Source organism: Cydia pomonella, chromosome 1, assembly GCF_033807575.1.
Source record: "Cydia pomonella isolate Wapato2018A chromosome 1, ilCydPomo1, whole genome shotgun sequence".
Taxonomy (NCBI): domain Eukaryota; kingdom Metazoa; phylum Arthropoda; class Insecta; order Lepidoptera; family Tortricidae; genus Cydia; species Cydia pomonella.
The window spans coordinates 19,024,756-19,051,623 of record NC_084703.1 but is presented as its reverse complement, the minus strand read 5'-3'; the positions used below and the strand labels follow the sequence as shown (position 1 = coordinate 19,051,623).

General features: G+C 35.5%; 2 protein-coding genes across 4 annotated transcripts in view; both read left to right on the top strand.

Annotated features, from left to right (window-relative positions):
- The window catches only part of LOC133517606 (neurocalcin homolog), a 109,127-nt gene that overhangs the window by 7,974 nt on the left and 74,285 nt on the right, over positions 1-26,868 (top strand). The window lies entirely within an intron of this gene.
- LOC133517566 (neuronal calcium sensor 2) overlaps positions 1-26,868 on the top strand; it is a 100,264-nt gene that overhangs the window by 7,960 nt on the left and 65,436 nt on the right. The window lies entirely within an intron of this gene.

The following is a 26,868-nucleotide window of genomic DNA, read 5'->3' as shown; positions in this document are numbered from 1 at the left end:
AAATTATTAACCAAGAGATGAAACGGTACCTTTCACCCGAGTTAAACAAATAGGCAAATTTGCATAATCAGTACCTAATTAAAGTAACAGACTTACTTGCAATCGGAGACTTTGCATGTCTAAAGATAAAGTACCTGGGCGACCGAGCTTTGCTCGGTTATAACTATTTATTCTAATATGGTGGTGTATAGGTGATAATCTTAACAAATTTTTTTTTACTAAATTAAACTTGTCTAAAACAATAAAAATTAAAAAATTATATATAAACTTGAACAAATAAAAGAAAAAACAAAAGTTAGTCACCGGGCGAGATTCGAACCCGTAACACTCGTTTAGCAGCCCGCGTCTTAACCCGCTGGACCAGACGGACAGTGGCCGGCAATACGAAATTAGCGACCATATTCTTCGTCGAGAGAAAAAGGCATGAAAACTCGAAAACACGCGTTTTCCCAAACATAAGACTAATCTAGATCGATTGTTTACCCCCAAAAACCCCCATATACCAAATTTCAGAGAAATCGTTAGAGCCGTTTCCGAGATCACAGAAATATATATATATATATATATATCTTATACCTTTAAACGAGCAATTCTTGTATCGTTAGCGCTGGTGGCCTAGCGGTATGAGCGTGCGACTTGCAATCCGGAGGTCGCGGGTTCAAACCCCGGCTCGTACCAATGAGTTTTTCGGAACTTATGTACGAAATATCATTTGATATTTATTATTTACCAGTCGCTTTTCGGTGAAGGAAAACATCGTGAGGAAACCGGACTAATCCCAACAAGGCCTAGTTTTACCCTCTGGGTTGGAAGTTCAGGTGGCAGTCGCTTTCGTAAAAACTAGTGCTTACGCCAAATCTTGGGATTAGTTGTCAAGCGGACCCCAGGCTCCCATGGGCCGTGGCAATATGCCGGGAAAACGCTAGGAAGAAGAAGAAGAAGACTCTTTCGTTCTACAAATGCCAATATTCAACCGCTTTACTCATACAGCCAATGAAACTGTTTTAGATAAATTAAATATTAAATAAAAATAGAATGAGTACAATTATCAAATTTTTATCTTAAATATTAGCTTATTTACATGAATAATGCCAAATAACGTCAATAACCCATTTAATGTCGTTATAACGTTTAACTGTGGATGCACGCTTTTATTAGGTCGACCTGTATGTAACTATGTAATGGAATCTAAGGTAACTAATTTAACCATCTTCCAAGGATCGTAGCGTCATGAAAATTGGCAGCTGTATGTAGTTCTGATGACAATACAATAATATGGTACTGTCAAACTGATCTGATGATGGAGCCGAAAGATATGAACTGGAACTTCATGATGGAACATCGTATCATTAATGTTTGGATTTGTTAGTAAAGTCTTGTAATGAACTTTGACCACGATTAGGTTTCAAGGTCTGATGATGAAGCCGGAAGATAGGCACTGGCATTCCATGATGGAATATCGTATCATAGTCGTGTTTGCACTTGTGAGAAAGGTCACGTAATGGACTTTGAACACGATCAGGCTAACCTAACCTAACCTACACCATAAAAAAAGCATTTTTTTCTAGTGTTTTTTAAACTATAAATTTATTACTATGAAGGGGAAACTGTTTGCGATAACTTAAAAACAGCTAAACTGATCATATCCGCTATAGTTTTAATTTAATGTCTAGCTTTTTTATATAGCATTTTCTACCAGTCAGTACTAAAATATTACTAGTTCAGGAATTAGTATTAACCGTTATTGACTATCCCGACGTGTGCACCACTAACATCTGTCAGGAGTACCTTAAAAAAAACAGGTCCCTTTCTCAATAATGACATACGCTTCATCTATGGCCTTTGTAAATACGATCATGTGTCCTACCTATTAAAGCTGTCAGCTCAATTGGCTTTCCATTCGTCGTCGTACATCCCTTCGCATTCTTTGCACATTATTTTCTATCTTTTTCGAGCCTTCTGCTCCTGGATATCTCAAAAGTAAATTTAATTTTGATGCCCCCCGTCCCGGATCCGGATGTGAACTGCGTTCCTCCCGCTCACTTAAACTTTCAATCTTTCTTCACCGTACCGATTTTGTTCTTTCGCCGTCCAGGCAATCTGTCTTTGGAATGCACTCCCTTTGCCTATAAGACAAGCCCCAAGCAAATTAGTTTTCAAGCGGATGCTTCGTAGTCATCTGCTAAATGAAGAACTCGTCTAGTGTCCATCATCCCATATATGTATTAGTACATTTATTTATATAATATATACCTATGTAGGTTACAATTTATAATGTATTTACCACTTGTCTTTACTGCATTGTTTCTTTCTCCTTGCATCATCTTTTGTTTCGTGTTTCTGTTGCCCTATAGTTGACTGGTAGAGAATGCCTTTTGGCATTAAGTCCGCTATTTGTACACAATTGTATATAATTGTGCAATAAAGATTAAATAAATATCTTTTTCTAATGTATTATACACTCTTACTACGGTGTTGTTACATGTTGTTTAAGGATGTTCAGTGAATATCCTAGAAGAAACGGTAAAGCTTTTTTCTGTTTTATGAGCAGATCTTGTGTGTCTATGCCATCACCTCAGACTTATATGCAATCTGTTTTAAAGAGACAAAATTCTTGAATATGGGCAAAATACGTACAAATATAATGGTAGTCGTCGGGACACAAATTACGGTTTTTAATAAGTTTTCGCTAGAACGCTTTGTTCATTGATAACTACATATGTCACAAGTCGAGAAAGTCTCAATACTTACTTCACGAGTATTAAGTTCACTAAACCACAACCCTTGTGGTTTCCTTTTATTACATCTACTTTGAAATAGTATCTTTAATTTATCTGAGCGTATCTGAATCTAATAATTTTGCTTTGTTGGCGATCCTTTAATTTTTTGCAATCTTTTGCTACACTTAAATTCACGTAGCGAAAGTAGCTGTATATAGAGATTGAGTCGCATACTTTTAAATATGTTGACATCGTACACAATATAACCATATATCTCTAAATGTTTATACGTAGTGTTCTAAGCATTACGTTTAAGCATATGAACACATCCACAAGATACCTATAATTAACTAGACGCAGCAATCCTATAGGAAGGTGATTAGCTCCTCTTTCAAGACAACTGCTGAATATAAATATTGGCCTGATTAACAATAGCAAGTCGTAATCGCGTAACATTATTCATGACTTATTTTGTTTTATGTGCTTTGTACCTATTGATGTACCTTACGTTACGTGTACATGTTTATTCATTTGTATACCAATGTAAAGCACCTAGTCATATTTAAATCATAACTAAATATGGGTCCTGATATTTTAAACAGATCATCACTTCAAATAATTTTTTCTCTTCTGTATTTGTTATGTACACATATCCAAATAATAAACATAAATAATATGTACCATTTTTTATAGTGTTATGTATCACGAAATGTACACAGGCACACGTAACATAATATTATTAAGATGACACTTGTAAAAGTTAAGTTGGTACGGTCACCTGCAATAATACGTTACTTTTCGAAGGCCGCAAAAATATATGACACGCTCTTTTGGCTCTACAAATAAGATCCTGAAGATTTTTACTGCCCTCCAAGGTGGTCCCATAATATTTTTGGTTCTGATCTAATGTTGGAATCCACGAGGAATTGAGGGAACTCCTCAATTTTTAAAGGCGCGTGTATTGTGATTTGACTGTATTCTTAAACAACTCAAGCATTTCCTCTCGAAAACTACCAATTTGATTTAGTGCCACTGTAGCCTTACCACGAGTTTGAATCTACATATTAGCTGACGTGTTCGTAACTTACTTTCTATGCATCTCGCTCACACTAATAGGATGCCAGTACGAACGAGATGGATAGAAAGTAAGTTACGATAGCGAATATGTCAGATGCAGATGTAGGTAGTTTTGGAAATAAGAGGTGAGGGGTAGGTGTGAGAGGTGTGTGAGGTAGACGGTGGTAGTGAAGGTAGATGGGGGTTGAGGGGTTTGGGATTGACGAGTCACGGTTTGAGAGGTTAGGGGGTTAAGGGGGCGGTGAGTTGATGGGTCGGGGATTGAGGAATCGGGAGGTAGGAGATGAGCGCTCGGGGGTTGGAAGTTGATTGGCGGTTAGGATTAGAAGTTAAATGGTCTGGGGTTGAGGGGTCGGGGAATGGCGGTTGAAGGTTTGGTGGTTCAGGGTCAGGGTCAAGGGTTTCATTTATAGACATAAAGCTGATTAGTTTTGACCGGTATTGTTACTATTTGGCTTGGCACCGACTTCAAACATATTAGTTGGTAACGCATATATGTACTTAAAAAAGGATAATATTTTATTTTATCCTTTATGAAGTCGGTTTTCTTTTTTTTGTTAAACGTTTTTATCATACTCTACTAACGTACATATTCGGGTGGAACCTAAGTAGGTTATGGTGTGATATTTTGACAAATAAGTCAAACGTATCCTTTAAATAAACAGTACCCCTAGTGTAAATATTTTCGACAGCGAAACGTGACGTACGCGTTTGCGTTGTCATTTTGTATGAGATTTTTGACTTTCCAAAACGTCCCGCTTGGCGCGCTGTTCAAAAACCCATACAAAATGAGACTTAACGCAAACGCGTACGTCACGTTCCGCTATCGACTAAATTTACACTAGGGGTACGGTTCATTGTTTAGTAATATCTCTCTAATGTACAACTAGGTATGTTGATTTATAAGATTAGACTTGAACGTTGACATTTTATTTTTGGTCCGGTGATCGAGTAACGCGTGCGCGCGGAGCCGCTGTGTCGAAGTGAATTATTTTGAGGCTGAGCGATCCCTAAAAATAAACGCGGGTGTGATGTCATGAAATAAGTGTTACGTATGGCTGCAGACACATGGTACACGCGGCCGGTGTGACATCAGTTACGTCAGATACAATTATATTTTGCGGAAATTATTATGTTTTCCTGCTTACAAATTACTATTGTTTTGTATACACGCACACACTGACTTTTTACACATAGTGTAAAACCGTTTTCGCTTATTTTGCTGCTGCAAATAGCACCATATCCAATTTTGAGTTGCAACTTGTCACGTGGCTTACGTGTTGATATGAAAATTTGATGCATTTTCAATCAATGCTTACCAAATGTATGACATGTTGAATGAAACTTGTCAGTATATTACATACAAAAAAAAACCTCTGTGAATCAACAAGTAGGTACTTGAAAAAAAATTAATGAAAATTGAAAACTTATTATTATTAAAAACATTAGGTTACCGGTTGAGTTTACATAAAATTTTAATATCAATTCAATATAAGTATATTATACATTAAATGTGTTTGTCATAATATGTATAAGTACATTTTTATTTATTATAGTTAAATTTATATGTAGGTATACTCGTTTCAACGGAGGTATACGTAATAAGGGTTAAATGAAAGGTATAATGCTTGTAGACTACATAACTCTTATCTAAAAATATGTATAATTTCAAAATAGATCGAATACTTTCTGTCATGAAACCCGTGTTACACTTGCCATTGCCTTTGTCGTACATACCACTACTTAGCGCTGTTTTTAGGGTCCCGTAGTCAACTAGGAACCCTTATAGTTTCGCCATGTCCATCCGTTTGTCCGACCGCAGCTTTGCTCGTTAGTGCTAGAAAGCTGAAATTGTATACGAATATATAAATCAGTTACGACAAAGTCGTAAAATAAAAACTAGAAAAATGATTTTAGCGCGAAAGGCGGGGATCAGTATCTTTTTCGCTTTAACCTTATAATGTGGGGCGTCGTTGGATAGGTTTTTCATAACATAACGAACATGGGTCTTCAAGAACTATTTTTTGATAAACGTAATATTTTTAGTAGTTTTAATCTCTAACTTTCGAACAATGGGCCAAAAAAAATATAGTGAAAGTAAAGTCTAGTAAATACTTTCAAGGCAAACTATAGTGAACGTGATCGGCTCATCCGTTTTTACCTACACCTACCTACACTAAGCATGGCCCGACATGCTCACTGCCGGTCTTTTAGCATTAAACAGAACTGTGCAGAAGTAAGCATGAGATGTTTTTCGTTCACTTGTGCGTCACCGTTTATATATAAATTAAATATTCTGAACCAGTACGATGATTACTCATTATTTATCCTTACTGCATAAAGTTCCTGATATAGAACCACATGCTTGCTTTTGCGGAGAAAAAAAATAACCACTCGATTTCAGATGCCATGCCATGAATTAAATAAAAAACTTCATAATAAGAAAGTAATTGAGGTGCAATTCCGAAAATATGTAAATATGCATTGTCTATGTGGTTATTACTAAATGTACCCATATTATTGCTAAATTGTTTAACCATCATTGTCCCAGTTATAGCACTTGTAAAATAAGAACATTTTTACGCGATTTTGAATTAATTTGCGCCAAATTACAAATCACATTTTGATATAGGAGGAATTGTTCGCATCGTTTGATGGGTACGAGTTTGCAGAGATAGACATATTTAAAAAAAAAAGCCACATGGGTGTGTTTCTTTTTAGCTAATTATATGTAATTCGGGCGTGTATGTTAATGAACTAATTAATTACAGTCAACCAGGCACTTAGTGCTCGCTCACACCTAACGTCGCTTCGGGATCATGCGTCGGGTTTATCAACATGGCCATGTTTAATGTTCCACATTAGCTTACACCGCCAATGCGTCACTCGAGTCATTCGACCCATGAGCCGTGTTCGGAATTCATTTAGCAACTTTAATCGGCTAGTTCCATAAGGGGCCTGCTATAACCCATTAAAATTAAAGGTTTGAAGTGGTTCCCTTTCCTCCTGCGAACAAGGAAGCGATGAGATTGAAGTCCGGCCGGTTGCCGTGTGTACCCTGGATTGCGGCCAGCCCTCTCGGACGTGGCCAGTCGTTGTGACTCGCTCATGACGCCGCATATTTTTAACGTAACAGCGCAGACACACTATCGAGTGCCAAATGTAAAGTTCACTAACATAGATTTGGCAAGAGATGCTATTTACGCGAACTGTCTATGCTTCGCGAACAAATAATCGCCGGCCACGTTCTTATGATTGTACCTACATAACGCGTGGGAGTACCAATTTAATCGAAACTAAGTACATATTTGTATCAGTATCTGCATGGCCACGCTAACACCTACACATTCATATCGATTTTGAAAAGCTTTTGCATTCTATATTTAGTGCTCCAACCTTAAATTGGAACTGCAAACACCTGTGTTATGTTAAATTATTATTGAGAAGACCATCCCAATATAATAAGAAGACGTCGGATTATAATACTGTGTAAATAAGACTGATCCCACACTCAGTTCTACTATGACGGAAGTAATAATTTATGCAACAATAGGAATCTTCATATTAGAAACAGCACTCGCCAATTGGCGTGCTGCGGTGTTTATGACGACTAAGTAGATAGGTACATTCATTAGAATCTTTATTATTTCTTATGATGTAGCTCCCAGCCACCTAATACTGAACTTGAAACTTGAGGGTGGGAGGGGGTTAGGGTCGGCAACGCGCATGTAACTCCTCTGGAGTTGCAGGCGTACATAGGCTACGGATACTGCTTACCATCAGGCAGGCCGTATGCTTGTTTGCCACCGACGTAGTATAAATAATAAAATGATTATACTGGTAGATTTTTACTTGACATCATCACGAACAACAAAACGGTATAAAAATTGATTGGTCTAAAATTCGGGGATGATATCTACTTTTTACTCGGAAAATAATTTTATAATAGCGATTATGTGTACATACGCTCCTTTTAGCTTTTTACAAATAAACCGAAGCTTTTCCAGGGCCATTATTCCGTTTTCACATTTTTTTTGTAATAACCCTCAAAATGCCATTTTTGACGTCAATTACTTTGGTATTGGTGGATTTTTTTTGTCTTAATAGCCACTTATTGAAATTAGGACGTAAGTCACAGGGGTCCAAATCCTACAAATGTGGCTATTCATTCGAAGTAAAACTCTTAGTTTTTCGCCATCGCAACGGTAGCCGTGTGAATCGGCGAGTTCATCGTCCTTAAAGGCTGCAGCGGTAGCCTACTTGCACAAAGCTTCTTTTTGACAAACACTCTGATAATTTATTGAAAACTTATTCCGGCGCGCTGTTTACAATGTCTCGGAATCTCATCGATAGTTTTTTTTTTTTAACTTTTATTTGTATTTTCTAGGATAGACACCTCATTTGGTCTCGAACTCCGGGACACGCTATTGACCCTGTGTCGTCTTCTATCTACCCAAGTGTGGACGGTACTATAAAAGAAGGCTAAGAGTCCCCTATTACACGATGCAATACAGTTTTGATTGAAGTGCCCAAATTTTTCGTTTAAAACATAAAACTGACTCACTACAAACTACAATATTTTTTTAAACAAATTATAATTAACAAATTTTCATTATACTTAATTCAGAAAGTTTGCAAATTACGATACACAAGAATTTATATCGTTATTTTAAAATTGTGGTTTCTGTTTTTTATCAATCCGCCCTCGTATTTGCTTTATATTTAATTATTGATTTACATATGTACTAAAGTATAAAAAATTTTTAAGACAAAAAAACCAACTTCAATGGGGGAGACCGGTGAAAGAACGATTATTGTTGATTTTGGATTCCATACAATGAAATTAAAAAGACAGCGTCCTACGCCTAATTATATAGAAAAGGAGGTTACATGATTTTTTTGTCACTGCACCCACCTTGACACATTTCAGATTTGCCCAATGGCTGACTGGTAAGATATCCGCAATAGGGTATGCTACTGTATTTAAGATACCTTATTTCACACCATGCATGAAATAAAGCACCAGATAATTATTAAAAAAACTATAGAAATATAAAAATGTGCCTTAAAAACCTAACTGCTTGAAAAACATGCAAAGAGAACAAATTGCCAAACGTGAACTATGCATCATTGAAGAGTTCCGTTCTGTTCATCATCAGCAGTTCCACTTCATCAAATGTCACTTCTACAAATGTAAATACTTGATTTGGTGATGAAAATACTAAGATCACTATATATATGCCTTTAACATTTGAGGAGTTCCCTCGATTCTTCATGGACCCCATCGTCAGAATTCGAATTTGACAAAAAATTGTCTTGAAAATCTAATTTGCTTAACAAACACAGCGAAGAGGACAAATCGCCAAATGTGTACTATGCGTCGTTGAAGAGTTCTATTCTGATGTCACGTGTCAAATGTCACTTTTTTAAATGTTAATGCTTGTTTTGTTAAAGAAAATACCAAAATCATAATATGTATGCCTTTCACATTTGAAGAGTTCCCTCGATTCCTCATGGACCCCATCGTCAGAACTCGAACTTGACAAATATTTGTCTTGAAAATCTAATTTACTAAAGAAAAACAGCGAAGAGGACAAATCGCCAAACGTGTACTATGCGTCGTTGAAGAGTTCCATTCTGATCATCATCAGCAGTTCCACTTCATCAAATGTCACTTTTTTAATTGTAAATGCTTGATTTGTTAAAGAAAAAACAAAAATCACTATATGAATGCCTTTCACATTTGAAGAGTTCCCTCGATTCCTCATGGATCCCATCATCAGAACTGAGTTTTGAAAAAAAAAACGGGACCAATCTGTATATATCTAAATTCAAACAAAAAAATAATTTTCAAAAGGTTCAGTAATGACCGAGTTATGGAGTAACAAACATAAAAAATAAACATACAACCGAATTGATAACCTCCTCCTTTTGAAATATTGAAGTCGCTTAAAAAGTGATCATAGTACCACTGTATTTCCCAAATAATATACCACTAAATTATCAACAAAGCGAGGCTTTTCCCTATTCTAATGTTTTACATTTTTTTTACAATTAATTATTGGATAATTTACTTAAATTATAATAATATTTTAACACGTTCACCGGTGTGTTTGTAGCACTACGTCATAGCCGATAACATGGGTTTTCCGGTATTTAGCGAAAATGCTACGTAGAGGCAAATCGACAATCTGCCGTGATACTCGTGATTAGCGCTGAATGAATTAAAAATGAAAAATTGGTAGGATTATACACACAACACACAACGGGGTCGAGTGGAGGAAACGAGGAGAGGCCTTTGCCCATTTATTTATTTTATTAACTAAAAACGCTTCCTACATTTACCTACATTATATTCGGTGAATGTATAAAATTTATAACCCACGATAAAGACAAAAGTAATGCACCCACATAACAGACCTCAACGTGAATCCCAAATAATTACGTCATCAAAATGAATGCCACTGCGAATGAATAGTGTAAATTAAAGTCGACCAATGCGGCGCGCGTACGTGTGTGGGGTATCAAATCAAAGCTGATTATATATTTTTTCACGTTACTCTTCTAGAATATTTATGGTAGCGCTTTTAATCCTTTTAACATAAGAAAGGTTGTTTATAAGCGCAAAAACTTATCGTAAAAGGCGTTTTTAAGTTAATAAAAACCCCTTTGGCATTTTTTGAAATTAAACATGTATAAATTGGCGAGATGTTACGATGATCGTTGTAAATGTTGTAATACTTGGGCTCGTTTATGTTCATACTTAGCTCATACTGAAAATTCCTATATTTTCAAAATCTGTAGTAGATATGACACATTTTGTCAAACAATCGCTTTTCTTAACTCTTTCAGATAATACGATTACGCAGGGATTTTCTATACGATGTTATCAACCTGAAAGTAAACGCAAGCTTGAAATGTGTGGCCTCAGTGGTTCTGTATGGCGGTGGGGTATCTATATCTATAAAGATTCATGTTTTATGACGTATACGTGTACATGTCCATGGTACATGTAGGTTTTTTCTACTTGACTTGACGGTCGTCTGAATCTGTTGATATGCAATTTTTTGTAACTTTTAATCATTCACCCAGAGAGGTGAGCTTTACTATAAGGTAATACTCTAACCCTGGTATAACTTTATTGTCGACTGGGGGCACATTGAAAGCCGTTTAAAATACTAACAAGAACGAATAAATCTTCTAGCTAAATCATAAAAAAACGTTCGACATATTTTTTTTTCTAACTGCCATTATTCCTAAAATACACATCACACCCAAATAAATTCTACCAAAAAAATAATTCGAGTTTCTCGTTTTGATGTCTTGATCTGAGATTGCGTAAACTCGGATTACAGGCATTTAGGACCAAAAGAAAGTATTAAAATTGCCGCAAATTAATTCCTCAAAATGCTTTTTTTATCTAATTTGACTGACCTTAAAGACTAATATTTTTAAACAACATATTATTTTACTGGATGGTCTTTGAACTGAAGAAAAATTAAATAAACTTTAAGTATTGCCCACGTACTCAATTCATACTTTGTTTTATCACAGGAAGGGTAAAACACCTGCCTTAAGTTTTGAACTGAATTTCAAAATGCATCTAAAATAAACGACATCTACTTTGACCAAATTAAGTTTTTTTTTGTTTGTCTTTTAAAAGTATTTATTTACAATAACAATATATATAATGGATATATACAGATGATTACTATAACTAGCTTATATCTAAAATAGGCCCTTGAGGCATTGTACCAAGGATGCTGGCGGCTTTCCTCGTTGTATCGCAATACTGATACGTTGTGCGAGGAAGCCGCCAGCTCTTCGGTCACCAGTTACTTGTGCGCGCTGGGACCCCATGGACCTAGAGTTTCAACGCCAAATGGTACTTTGTATCCTTTCCAAATAATAAGAAATAAAGATGGGATTTATTGTTGTCCTTATTGTGTTTGCATGGAACGATAAATTCAATTCAGCGTACTACACGAGTATTATGAAAGCGGTCAAAATAGTCCTATTTTAAGTTTCAAAGTTATATTATAAAAACAATACTAAGATAACAACTTCAAACGCAAATAACTATAATGTTAAAATAACATTTAGCGCCATCTACAGCATTGCGGGGGGGTTGTCAATCTTTCCTCTTTACTAGACTCTATATATACGGGTACATATCACTGCTTCCGGCCCTTACAAATTTGCCCTCAATGTAATGTATAAGTTAAATCGAGCTCGTACAAGAAATAGTGTCAATCAAATCAATTTCGATACGTTGTTGGCGTAGTCAAGAATAAACGTGTGTTAGGACTAGGTGAACTAGGTCTGTGATTTACCGCGCCATCTGACGGTGAATGGGGACACTTCTACACAAAATGCCGCGCTTTATTGTAGCGCTCGTAGTGATGTTGTACAAATAATATAGAGGTCGCTACCTATGGTTATCTGAAATTTTCTGATAGAGCTATTTAGATTGCTGCAAAGAGTATCTGCTTTTTGCAGTTTCGTTGTCAACTAGGAGCCCTTATAATTTCGCAATACGTACCCGTCTGTCTGTCTGTCAGCGGCTTAAATCATCGAACAGTGATCGTTTACCATTACAATTTTGCCATTTTTATTACACACTTTTATTTAATTTCAGCGCGTATATTTGTATACTTAACCACTTTTCGGTATCTGATTGAGCTGAAATTTAGCAAACCTACTCGTACTTTTGTTTTTACGATGACATGACAATAATATGCTAACATCAAGCTGATCTCTTGATGTGATCATCAAGCCTGCTGCAACACATGCTGAGTATTTTTAGCATCATAATTTTAATAGTTTTTTTATATCTACATGTAAACATTAATTTGTGCCAACTTAAGTTTCATTTTAAGGCTTGTAATGTTTTGTAGCATTGCCTGTAAACATTTTTCAATGTGGTGTTAAATAAAAGAATCTATGTCTATGTCTATCTGATGATACAGTTGGAAGGCCGCAAAATGACCTCTTCGGTGGAAAATCGTTACCAAATTGTGTTTAGGCTCATCCGAGGAGTCATAGTCACGATAAATTTAAACATGACCGAAGGGAGTGTTTTAAATCGATACGAGTTGCGAATTACCTATTCGCACATGTATCGTACAACGTTTTACAGTACATATGGCCCTTTAAATGTTCGACATAGTAACGTAATATGCTAATTTTCGCACTCCTGCGGTAAAGTAGCACCATATGTACTGTAAAAATATTTTTGACGGTAACTTGTTCTATTAAGTTTTGTCAGCGTGCACTTGCACTCCCTCTAAAATTATAAATTAGTAACGGAATTAATACTTTCAATTAAAATTTTATTTTATAGAACATGATCGGTTAAGTCGGATATGAGTTTTCGCAAATAGTCAGTCTCTTCTTAGTAAAAAGACGTAAACTTTTCCTTATATAAACAAAAAAATATTTGTTTAGGATTTCTTTTATCTATATCTTGTTAGTATCACTTGAACTCGGAATTCTATAAACTATATGTTCTAAATAGGGTAAAGCTTAAAACAATACAAAAATTTTAACAATACATTTTACAACAGTTTATTATGTTACGATTAGATTAGATTTATTTTCATAATAGCATTACATTATGAATTTACAAGAATACATATTAAGATCGTCAAAAATAAATAAATAATAAACATCAAATAACAAAAATAAAATGACAAATCAATACAATTGCAAATATGTTACTAGAAAGAATAGAAGGTAATGCCAATAAAGGTATACAAGAAAAATATTTCTCATCTCTCCTAATCGGAAAGTTCACCTTTCATAGGCATCTAGCCGGGTGGAAAATTGCATTTCTCACCCTAAGGTGGAAAGTATTTTCTTTTATATTGTTTATATTATTCAGTTGAAAGCTCTCATATTAGCTTCCGCATTTGCATACCAAGTATATTATCGAAATTAAATGTCAATTGCATTGCATAATTAAAAAAAAAATACTACTTGTATTAAATATTTAAATGTATGAAATAAACATAAATATTTGTTAATAAATCAATTTAAATCACGAAGAATGTTTGAAATATTATCATCACACTACATTCATTCATTCATTCAGTTCCACTTTTTTTAAGGCGCGTATACACATTAACGCCGTTTTAGACACATCCGAATTTAAGATCGGATTGTCTATGGTTTTAGATTTTTTTTCTAATCAAAATGTAAATGGCGCCAATTCCTGCAGTCATAACTCATAACCTACATTTCTTGTTTGTGTTTGACTTTCCTTATAGTCGAAATGAAAAGTAGAGTGTTTAACTCGGGTAAAAGTAACCATCTCACTCTCGAACTATTGGCGCTTGTAGATAATAATAATGTTAAGAACTATATGATGTCAAAATGGTATATTCATATATTCACTAATAGAGTATAATGGCTTATCCAATAAAAAGTTTTTAGTCGATGTTTGAAAGCTAAATTACACGGTTCGTTTCGGATCTGAGCGGGAACATGTTCATAATAAGAAGGACCAATGATGCAAAGGGTTTTTTCAGTCAGAGGTTTACGATAAGGAACTGTTCGTAGCCGTCCTGTTGATCGTATCAGTTTGCCAGTTACGTTTACGCGTTGAAACTGCGAAATATTATTTCTGACAAACGAACGTGATCAGCTCAAACAGGTACAGAGAGTAAAGTGTCACGATGCGTTATGTGCCAAAAAGATATCTGCATGAAACCCTAGGCTTGGCTCCAACCAAAGTACGTACCTACAGCTCGTTTTTGCAAAATTAGTTCACGTTTTTCATCGCACGAGTTTCCCCATATCAAAACTCTATACGACATAAGTGACTGGAAGTTAGCATAATCGTCACGTCAGATTCACGACGACGCGTGCCTTGATTCGTATCCTAATCAGATTAGATTTGACAAATCTGTGCGTCATCGTGCATGACACGAATTATATTGGTTGATCGGTTGATGGACTAAATACTGGGCTATGGGATATACATACAATAGACTATATGGTGTATGACCACATATCATTTTGTTTGAATTACCTTTTATTTATTTATTTATTTATTTATTTATTTATTTATTTATAACTTATACTCGTAGTAACGGAATTTTACAAAGTGTGAATGTTGTTACTACGTAGTACGGTCCATGAGTTCTTAGCCTAACATAGAAAGAAAGGTCATAAATAAAAAACACTGTGATTATTTTTCAATATACTCTCCCTTTATTTTCACACACTTTTCAGAACGTCTAACTAAAGCTTCTAAGCCACTATAAAAGTATGATACATCTTTAGAGTCAAAATGGTCGTACACCGCCTGTTTAATTTCATCGTCGCTGTTAAATCTTCTACCTCTTAACTCAGCTTTCAGCTTTGAGAACAAAAAATAGTCGGATGGGGCTAGATCGGGGCTATAAGGTGGGTGGTCAATCTCTGTGAAGCCACATTCGCGAATAGTAGCTTTGGATAACGAAGCAGTGTGGACTGGAGCATTGTCATGAAGCAAGTGCACACCTCGAGTGATTTTTCCGCGCCGTTTCTCGATAATTTTTTGACGCAACTGCCTTAGTAATTCAGAGTAATATGCCGCATTAATGGTAGTATTTGTTTCTTTAAAGTCAATTAAAAGGATTCCCTCGCAGTCCCAAAAGATTGTAGCCATCACTTTTTTGGTGCTTTGAGTGACTTTTGCTTTTTTTGGTACGGATTCTCCTTTCCGATGCCACTCCATGGAATCTCTTTTGGATGTCGGGTCATAGTATAACACCATGGTTTCATCGCCCGTTACAATCGATTGGATTACTTAATCTTGGTCTTCGTGGCAAAGCTCTAAAAATTGCTTACAACATTCTACTCGACGCTGCTCCTGCACTGCACTGAGAATTCGAGGACCCACCTTGCACTAATTTTTGTCATATTTAAATTCTGATGTAGGATCCTTAGAACACTTGTTTTGGAAATTCCAGTCTGTGCTGCAATTTCTTTTGTTTTTAGGCGTCGGTCACTTAGAACAATATCTTCCACAAATTTAATGTTTTCTGGAGTAGTCACTGTCACAGGACCTCCAGCACGTGGATCATCTTCTAATGATTCTCGTCCCCAGCGAAACAACTTAGACCAATTTTTTATTGTTGAAAATGATGGGCACAAGTCACCGTAAACAGCATTCATTCTTTCTTTGATTTGAGTTGGCGTTAATCCTTCTTTAGTCAAAAACTTTATAACAGCGCGAAACTCAATTTGAGACATTTTTTGAACGACTTGCCTTAGTGATCGTTTGAGCTCTATTACAATTAAACGGATTGGCGCAGCAAGTTGAAACTTTGTGTGAAGCTTGATGAGACTTGTCACTGACGGTTGCATAAAGAATTTTGCGAACGCACTTTATTTACTATATGAGGCCAAGAACTCATGGACCGTACTACGTATGTGTGAAACATAATTTTTACATCAATTCCCATGTATATCAATACGAACTGAGTACGGATTGACGAACAAACTTCCTCAACACAATTACTCAAGGTGCGTAGCCAACGTGGCAATCGTTAACGCTCCGTAGCGAACAAAACGCAACTGTTCTGTCACTGTCGCACTAATGTGGAAAAGTGATAGAAAGAGATGACTACGCTACGTTACGGAGCGTTAACGATGGGCACGTTGACTAAGCACCTGGATCAGTAAGTTTCATTGCGTTCAATTTGATGTAATCAGGGCACGATTGTATGATGGATGGATGCTTGCCAATTAGGACGCCTAAAGGTAATCTCGACTGACGACGAGACACCGATTACACAGATCTGCTGGAAATTGTCGGCAAACGCGTTTCGTATACAGTGTTGTAATCCAACATAGGCGAATAATTAAATCAGAGATATATTAAGTTACAATGTTGTTAACGTTCAATAAGAAAATCTTAAGCCAGGGGCGCCAGGGCAATGTAATAGTAGTATTACGTGGCCAGGGACTTTTGGGGGAACCAATCATCCACACAGTTAAGATACCTTATTGCAAAGATTAACCTCTTATACATAAAACTATACAAGGTTTAGTTTTATGTATTAGAGGTAGCGGTAGTAACTATGTTTTTTCTCTTTCTTACAAAGACATGTCAAAATGACATGTCTTTGTAAGAAAGATAATTGCAACGCGTTTATGAATAACGCCGTTATAATGGAATAAAAAGGCGTTGTTGATCCTAGAAGATACGAGTCCATCTGTTGCACTTCAGGCCGAGTCATTTACAATAGTACATTGTGCAACGAGGGGGGTAAGTGAAATTTTGGATACGAGGGTGGTTATTCCCGACAGGCTCAGGCTGGAGGGGATTAAAGACCCGAGTTTGCAATATTTTTACCCCCGGAGTTACACACAATGTTTTTCATCACACATGCGAAGAAAAAACTAAATTTTAAGCGAAATAATTCTTAAATATGTACGGTGACGACCGGCTTGGCCTAGTGGGTAGTTAGCTTAGGAAAACTTGAGTTTAAGCAGATATAACAAAACACGTGTACATTATTTTTTCCTGCTCTCAAACATATACTCAAACAAGCCATTAACTAGCAAGTTGCTTGAGCATCACTTTCTATGGGAGTTAGAAGATTTAGTAACTTTTTAGTACTTTGGAGGACAATTTCTCCCAATAGGTTGAGTTTGGGTAGCTAAAAAAAAATACGTGTCCGTTATTTTAGACTACTCTATAACATATATCAAAATGAATCAAATCGGAGTCGGACAGTTGGGTACCCTTCCTTGTTAGAAACCGAATACCGTCATGCGTCGGGTGTTAATATACCTATGTACTAAACTAACTACAGAGGGCGTTGTTACATACAGATTTAATGTCGCCCGTCCTACTCAAAACGAGAACTCTACTTGCGACCCAATTTCACATTTCCCTTGCTAGTTGCACTATGAAATCCACGCATTATGCATAGTAACTAATTTACTTATGCGACAATTTTGTCGCTGCCTTTTTGTTTTGTGTACTAATGATATTTCCACCCGTAAGGCTCTTTCAGTCTGTGCATTGCTTCCTGAGTTACTTTCACGTCAAAGCCACTCAGTGGCCGCCTCCAAGTAGCATGGTATTGTACAGGAAAGCCTCTTAGCGTGTTTCACCTGTCTATAAGACGCTACAATACTTGCATATAATGGGTTTTCATTCGATTTCTAAACTATCGAATCTCAGTACAAACTTGTTACGATGTTGCAAGCAGCTAGAAACTATATCTTTATTTGAAAAATTATCATCTATTCAGCGTCAGCTAGAACCTTTTTCTTTATTTGTTAATTATCATCAATTATAATAGTATTGGTATAGACAATTTTTTTAATAAATATCAATTAGAATCACTATCGATTAGGAAGTATAAAGTTAAAATTACCAAGCGGTAGTCGGTAGGAGCCATCCGATGGAACAGATTACAACCGTCAACGATCATGTCATGTAACTGACCGATCTTTATGGCGTCGTAAATTTCTTGGCCAACAGGAGAAATTGCTATGACCTCTTATTGTTAGTATCTTAAACTTGTTATTACTTATACGTTACAAACAATAAGTACATAATACCTAATTATTTTACCAAGACAAAAGACTGAATATAATTTTTGGTGTGTTAGTTTGAAGTGTAAATCAGATTTTAATTTGCAGTCATAAACCGCAAGACTAACGGTTTTATGGACAAGGCATATGTTTAATTATCTACGATCTCCACTCTGTCCATCAATTCTACTCTTTGTAAATTAGGTACGTATCTACTGTATCAGAGGCGCATCACTCATCAAATCAATACCTATTGATATCTCAGTCAAAATCAATACACTTTGTCAATTACGTCTCTATTACTGTATCAAGGCGCAATGGCGCATCACTCATCTGGGTCAAAATCAATAGGTAGGTACACTGTGAACCTCACAGGCCAGTCCATTCTCTCAAAGTAGTTTGCTTGAACACTTTCCATTGTTAAACAGAACTCATCCTTTTGTACGTGAAGTCTTTGTATTAACATTTTCACAGGAGGTCATGGCACATCAATAGGAGTCATATATTTGCGTAAATTATTTTACAATCTCCACTCATTGCCTTCTTTCACTGTAGAAATATTTAAAAAAATAACCACTCGTATTCGCAGGAGTTTGATGTTTTGTTGTATTTATTGACATTTTTATTTTTACTGTCGGGTTTCCTTGCACGCACAATCAAAAGTATCGGATGAAACAACACACCAAAAGTACGAGAGGTGACTGAAAGTAATGATAATCAGTATGAAAGACACATCACATTAAAAACATATTTATAACACATTTTCTCAAAAAGTGCTACTTTACATAGCTGTTTAGCGTTCTCAAAGTTGTTTTTTGGGTCTGGATATCCAAAAACTTTATATATATTTTTATTTCGCCATTACAGGTTTATTACGTTCAAAAAATATTATTACCAAAAACATTATATAATTCAATTCAATTTAATTTAATCCCGTTTGCGGGTGTTTATTATGATTGAAATTCCTATGAGATTACACTAAAGACACCTTCTTTTAAATAAAGCATTTTTTTTAAATCGGTTCATATGATAAAGAATTATCCCTAAAAAACCAACATACATATACAATAGATCGCACAAATTAGTTAGCCAATTTGTCCATAGATGGAGCTGTAGGCAATTATGCTAATAGGGAGTATTACTGCAATGTTCTGCCGCCAGAGTGCAGAACACCTTTCATAAACCATAGAGTAACTTATACATACTGTGCCTTAAACTGTGTTTTGACAAGTCTTCACAGATGCATGATGATGAAAGTATGACATTGATGCATCAAGGCGAAGGCGGTTTGTTTTCAAAGGGCCTACCGTCAACGCGAAAATCGAAATTTGGTTATCTAACTCTCCATCGCTCGAATAAGCAAAAATGATAGAGAGGTTAGATAACGAAATTTATACTTTCTTGTTTCACGGTAGACCCTCAGATTGCAAAGAATGCGGAAGTGGCTCTACGCAGAGTTTCGCGTAATATTCCCTATATAATACTTCTGGTCAGAAGTCTTTTGTGATTATAGTTGCATGAGAAAAATGAAAGTTTGTACGGAACCCTCGGTGCGCGAGGTAAACGAACTCGCACTTGACCGGTTTTTTTTTAATACCTGGTGTGATATTGAATATATTGATATCCAATCTCTATCAGCTACTACCTATTCGGATTTTCGGATAAAGTTCGTGAGATTCATTTTTATCGCGTTGGTTGTACATACATACCTACATCTAATTTGTGCATTATTTTTAGCTTTGTTTAGTAGTGACTGGAGATAAAGAGCATTAACATGGTAGAGTGTATTTTTTTTCACATTTCCCTTCAAAAATCAATTTTTTTCTGTTTGAAAAAAAAGGAAAAAATGTTTTGGAATGTACCTATAATTTAAGATCTTTCAATGTGTCTGGGTTAGCGTTGTTCATAATTATTCCAAATTTCAAATCGAGAGCTTAAGTGGTCCTCGAGATATTTATAATCTTAAAATAAATAATAAAATTACTACAATACAATAGAGATATATAGTCTCTATGGTGTAAAATAACTTATTAAGATCACAATACGGTAGCCAAAAATTGAATTAGCAATCTTGAGGATTTTCTCTAATGACTTCCTCGATTCGAATCCAGTACCCCTAGTGTAAATATTTTCGACAGCGAAACGTGACGTACGCGTTTGCGTTAAGTGTCATTTTGTATGAGATTTTTGACTTTCCAAAACGTCCCGCTTGGCGCGCTGTTCAAAAACCCATACAAAATAAGACTTAACGCAAACGCGTACGTTACGTTTCGCTATCGACTAAATTTACACTAGGGGTACAGTACCCCTATTGTAAATATTTTCGACAGCGAAACGTGACGTACGCGTTTGCGTTAAGTGTCATTTTGTATGAGATTTTTGACTTTCCAAAACGTCCCGCTTGGCGCGCTGTTCAAAAACCCATACAAAATGAGACTTAACGTAAACGCGTACGTCACGTTTCGCTATCGACTAAATTTACACTAGGGGTACTGTACCCCTAGTGTAAATAAATTCGATTTCCAAACGTGACGTACGCGTTTGCGTTTAGTCTCATTTTGTATTGAATTTCGAAAGAGCGCGCCAAGCGGGACGTTTTGGAAACTCAAAATCCTATACAAAATGACACTTAACGCAAACGCGTTCGTCACGTTATGATGTCGATCAAAGTTACACTAGGGGTACTGTACCCCTAGTGTAACTAATTTCGACAGCGAAACGTGACGTACGCGTTTGCGTTAAGTGTCATTTTGTATGAGATTTTTGACTTTCCAAAACGTCCCGCTTGGCGCGCTGTTCAAAAACCCATACAAAATGAGACTAAACGCAAACGCGTACGTCACGTTTCAAAATCGGATTTATTTACACTAGGGGTACTGATCTGTTGACTTTCACTAGTTAGAAAAAATCACGAACATAGGTCTAAAACACACTAAACATTTGTAACAATTTATGCACAAACTATAAATATGAAATATGCTTCTAAAAATGGGCAATTTTATTTTTGAAGGAACTCGTCGATTACTTTTTTTGTTAAAACTTACAACAAATTAAAATTAAAACCATGATATCCGCGGTCCCGAGCACACACATCCATCTCGCTCACGCTTTCGCTCAGTGAGAGTGAGAGAACACAAACCTACGGGTACGGGGCCTTAAACAAACATGTTGACAGCAACATTCTAAACTGAGCAATTGGTTTACAAAAAAAAAATCATAACATTTAATTTTAGCTGTACATTATGTAAAAACCATGTTATTATTCTTTTTATCTACACACATATCATAAACCCTCTATGATGCCTTCAAAATCCGTAAATAATGGCCAGCATTACGATAAACTGTTTTGTTACAACACATTTCTTATCTGTGATAATCTAGTTATTGCTTCATAACTACATCAAAATCGATTTGGTTATGCATTCAAACTTGGAACATCTCTAAAAAAAAGCAATTCGATTTGACCTCTATTCTAATATCAGTCTAGATGCCTTTTTGTTCGAAATGAAATGTCAATTGCATACAATGTTAGTTTGTATCGAATGATACGGAAAAAGTTTGTCTTGAATTAAAAAAAAAACTACATGCGTAATTTTTTTTTAATAAACCGCCATTTGACGTACTGGTTATCTTTTAATTAGTTTTAAGTATAAAATGAATATGTTTTGTTGTTTTAAGGTAACTATAGCAAAAGCTTCGTGTAAAATAAGCGATAAAAATATTTCGGTGACGCCACCATATATCCGCGAGTTCCGCCCAGAGAGCAACGATTTGGCAGCGATGCCCCAACGGAGGCTGTAATTTGGGTTAGTGAATATTTCATATAAAGTTTATGATATGTGTGTAGATAAAATATGGTATGTATATAAAGTTTATGATATGTGTGTAGATAAAATATGGTATGTAACTGTACATAATTAGGCATTAAAACACTCGTGTGATCTATTTAAGAAACTCACTTCGTTCGTTTCTTAAACCCACACTCGTGTATTTTAATGCCTTTTATTATGTAGCAGACACATAAACTATTATTACGCACGTAGATTTGAGATATAATAGAGGGCTATACCGGCTATAAAACGATTTTTCAGATATTTTTGTCATTTTATCCTTACTACCTAATTTATTTTCCTATCTATTTTGGAGCAACGTGCATAGAAATTAGTTTGCACATTAGTCATTTGTTGAATTGCCGTCGCGTTAAATGATAGTACGAGTAAGAACGATGTTTTGAATTAAAATAAAATAAGGACTTTGTTTCGAATGAAAGAAGTTATGCATTACATATATAACACAACAATTACGGTCATTATGATAATGACCTGAATCACAGACCTGTCAAACGCTTCGCTTAAAGACAGATGAAGTGTACGAAAGGGAAGCCATCACGTATATGAACATCCCATGAGTGCGAAAGAGGCAGATTATATATGAGAAAACGTTACCATTTTTTAATTAGAAATCGGCCGCAGTCAGCCACGAGCATTCTGCCGTATTGTTTAATGTAAAAAATATAAATGAATCAGGAAGAAAACTATTAATAAAGTAATGTAGTGAAGATGGTGTCGTGTAGTGTGCTGGATTGTAGCGTCACAGGGCCAAATAACCCAGGCAAATACTCATTTCACAGGTAATTATGATATTCCGAGCAAAATTTTCGTAACGATATTTTGTCAAATTAACAGTATAAAAAGCGTTTATACAGTTTATTATAAGTTTTTCTTCAGTTGTGTGCTATTTCATCATATTAGTCAATAATTTAGAATCATTCGTGTAAAAACCTAAACTGCTACTTTACGCTAGGGCTTGACAAAATGTTCATATGACTGTATCGATAACTCGTCGGTATATTAATAGGTATGTAATTATTTCTTCACAAGACATCATTAGATATTAATATCTTTTTTGAAGGTGCATATGTTTAGCGGTAAATTTAAACTTCACTTTCCAACACAGTACCTATATATTAGCCAGTTTTCCACTGCTTTGCCGCTAACATAAGGAGACAAGACAGCGTATACTTGTACACAGCGTACACACGACACCCAACCCAACTTGTCAGTAGAGAAAGGCGCGAAATACAAATTAAGAAAATGAAAGGTCTTATCCCATATGCCCTAATAGGGTCTAATAATAGTAATAATACTCGTATAACATTTTTTTAATAAATAAAAACACACATTTGAAAAAGTAGTCCATAAAGCAGTGAAACACCGGTAGATTATTAATATGTTGTAACATAACATCACTATTTTTGAGCTCACATAGACAATTTACGCTCACACTTGCGTTTCATTTTTAGTCGCACTTTTGAAAGACAGGCGTTCTTGTTCATCCTATTGCTATAGACTTGATATACTTACCTTTAGAATTTATGTTCATATCCAATGGGCGGAATTGTCATAGCCAACATTCTAAAGTCAAAGGTAGGCAATAAAATAGTTCTCATGTCAAAGGAAGTGAATAATAGTTATTTGTACAACAAGAGAGCAAAGTTTGATATTTCTTCGAGTGCTTGTTTTGAGTCCCGTGCAAGCGAAAGATTCTATAATAATAATTTAGAATCTTGAGCGTAGTAAGGGACTCAAAAGCGCACGAGATGTAAATAACTTTGATCTCGAGTAGTACACAAAAATTTTCACGTCAGTCAGCCATCAAAAAATACAACCTGAAAAAATGTAATCCAGACGGACGGATCACTATTTCACTTATATTTTCTGAAGGTATTCTAACAATTAACTTTAATTACCGCAATAAAACAAAACGAAAGAAATTTCAATAAAATAATACGAAAATAATGAATTAACGAACATCAATTGACAGTTCAATCGACAACTTTTTTTTTGTAAAAAAAAAACTTAGTAAGATCCGGTCCGAATTGCGGATACTACTATTTGTCAACTAAGTAAAGATCGTTAAAAGTAGTGAAGTAGAATTATTTACTGCGTAACAATTGCGTAAATTTGTATAAGTTCATTGTTTTGATTGTATAATAAAATACGTAATATATGGTGTTTTTATTAAATTTTAAACTTTTATTTCATTAATTAATTATTACGAATAGGGTGTTTTGGAACGATGCGGTCTGACTTATTTCGGGGGTCTATTAGAAACCGTCAATATACCGTTGAATTACGTATGCACTTTTTTTGTCTCTTTCTTTTTGCTAATGACGTGAAAGGGATAAAGACAATAGAATCCAAATATTTCGAACTTGTATTAGGCCGCGCACGTTGAAATGACATTCGAATCTAAAGGTCACTTGATGTTATTTTGTCTCACTCGGTGAGCAAAAGGCGGTTTTGCTCACTGTTTTTAAGCAGCAAATTACCCTTGTTCGAGCTGCTGACGTGAAAAATATTTTATCCGCTGTCTATAATTAACGCAGGAATTCAAATAAGTACAAAAAATAGGAAAAATATAATAAGATGGAAGCATATTAATTTATTTGATTAGCACGTAATGCTTTATTTTCCTAGCTATTGATTTCATCGAGTACTCAGTACAATTGTGGTTTCTCCTCTTGGCGAAAACGTTTTACACAAATACAATGTCATTCTATATTTTATTTCATTAATAACCTAAGTTATATAATTTTTTGTATCTACTTATCTGATGAATTCTACTTTCTCTACGTAATAATAATTCAATTCTGTGTGATACTTTGATTTAAAAATATTAAAGGCAAACTATTTACACTATTAAGAATGAAGCAATTAAAAATACATTTATCTTATTGTCGTGCTGTGTCAGTTAACCAATATCGATATAATAATTTGGTCTCTCCCTTTACATTAGAATTTTTTGAATGACGTATGGTTCTTTACCGCACTAGTGCTACTAGGCTAAGCAGCAAGAAGGTATAGAGGGAAATGCTTGGAACATAATTGTTGACTCCGTAATAATCTTAATCGGTTCAGCGGTTATTGATTCCCCCATACAAACTTCTACCCTACTTTTCACACCCTCCTACAAAACTATCCTATGTCTTGCCCCGAGACTCAAACTATCTCTATGCCAAGCGTGAAGAGGACTCAATGTGATACCATAAATAAATTCAGCACACCCGATTTATACGAAAACGATACCAAACACGGCTAGGCCGGCTTCCCTGATGTGGATATCAAGAAAAAAATGAGAACCCTAAATAAACTTTCAAGAGCGACTATCTCTAAAACTATACAAGATACTATCGAAAAACTATCAAAAAACTTGACTAAATAAAATTTGTAACTAAGGAACTTCCATTGTATGATGTATAAGCGGCCATGTTGCTAAGTTTTCGAGATGTAATCGGAAAACCGAAAAATGAGACCTTATGTTCCAAGCATTTTTGTATAACTTTTTTTTAGCATTCGTTGCCTGGCCTGTACTTGCCTAAGTGTGTCGAAAATTTATCGGGCCATATGTACTGTAAAACATTGTACGATCCACGTGCGAATAGGTAATTCGCAATTCGTGTCGATTTAAATCTGTCCCTTCGGTCGAGTTATAATTTATCGCCGCTCGTTATAGAATTTCCTACTTTTTGCACTTGTATCGTAATGATCTATTCTAATCGATAGGGCCCCATGTAATACGGTGTACGGAAATCGATTGAAAATTATTTATTTATGTGATTAAATTATTATCATTTTTCCTCCAAAAAACGATTAGGGAACTGTACCCCTAGTGTAAATAAATTCGATTTCGAAACGTAACGTACGCGTTTGCGTTTAGTCTCATTTTGTATGGGTTTTTGAACAGCGCGCCAAGCGGGACGTTTTGGAAAGTCAAAAATCTCATACAAAATGACACTTAACGCAAACGCGTACGTCACGTTTCGCTGTCGAAAATATTTACACTAGGGGTACTGAACGTAGATACAAGGCATTAACTTAACGATAAATAGTTACGTACGTATGTTTTCGGTATTATGTTTGACTTGATTTGGTTTTACAAATTTATTTGGGAATGTGTTCAAATAATAAGTACAGTGTAACTTAGATAACTTAAAGTCCAAGGGAAAAGTTAAAAACTTTGAGTTGTCGAGTTTTTAACTTATTACTAAGGTTTTTAAGATGATCAGTTTCGATTGGCTCATATTTTTACTTATGCAGGGGCGTGTAAACAGGTATGCCTCGCGTTGGAAGTTGGAATCGGATAAAGTTAGGCGAGCTAGGTTAAATAAAAATTTAACTTTTTGAAGATTGAAACGCTTAAACCATGTAAACAAAGACTGTTCTAAGTGAGGGAATTCCACAATATTTCGTCTTTTATATAGATTTTCGCCAGATTAATGTTTCTTCAACAGTTCAGGATTACTCTTCAATATGATTGATAGTGTACTCTCATGTACTCCAAACTGGGCTGTGACATCTCTCCTTTCCAAGCCACTTTTCACTGCTTCGTTCGTTTTTAATTTTTCAGCGTAGTATGTTAGTGTTTTTAATTTTCGTTCCGAATTCATTCCACTTAGAATGTGCACTTCGCGGAAAACGACAAAAAATAATGATCCAAACATGTTACGGTACTTAGACCTCAGGTAGTGGTT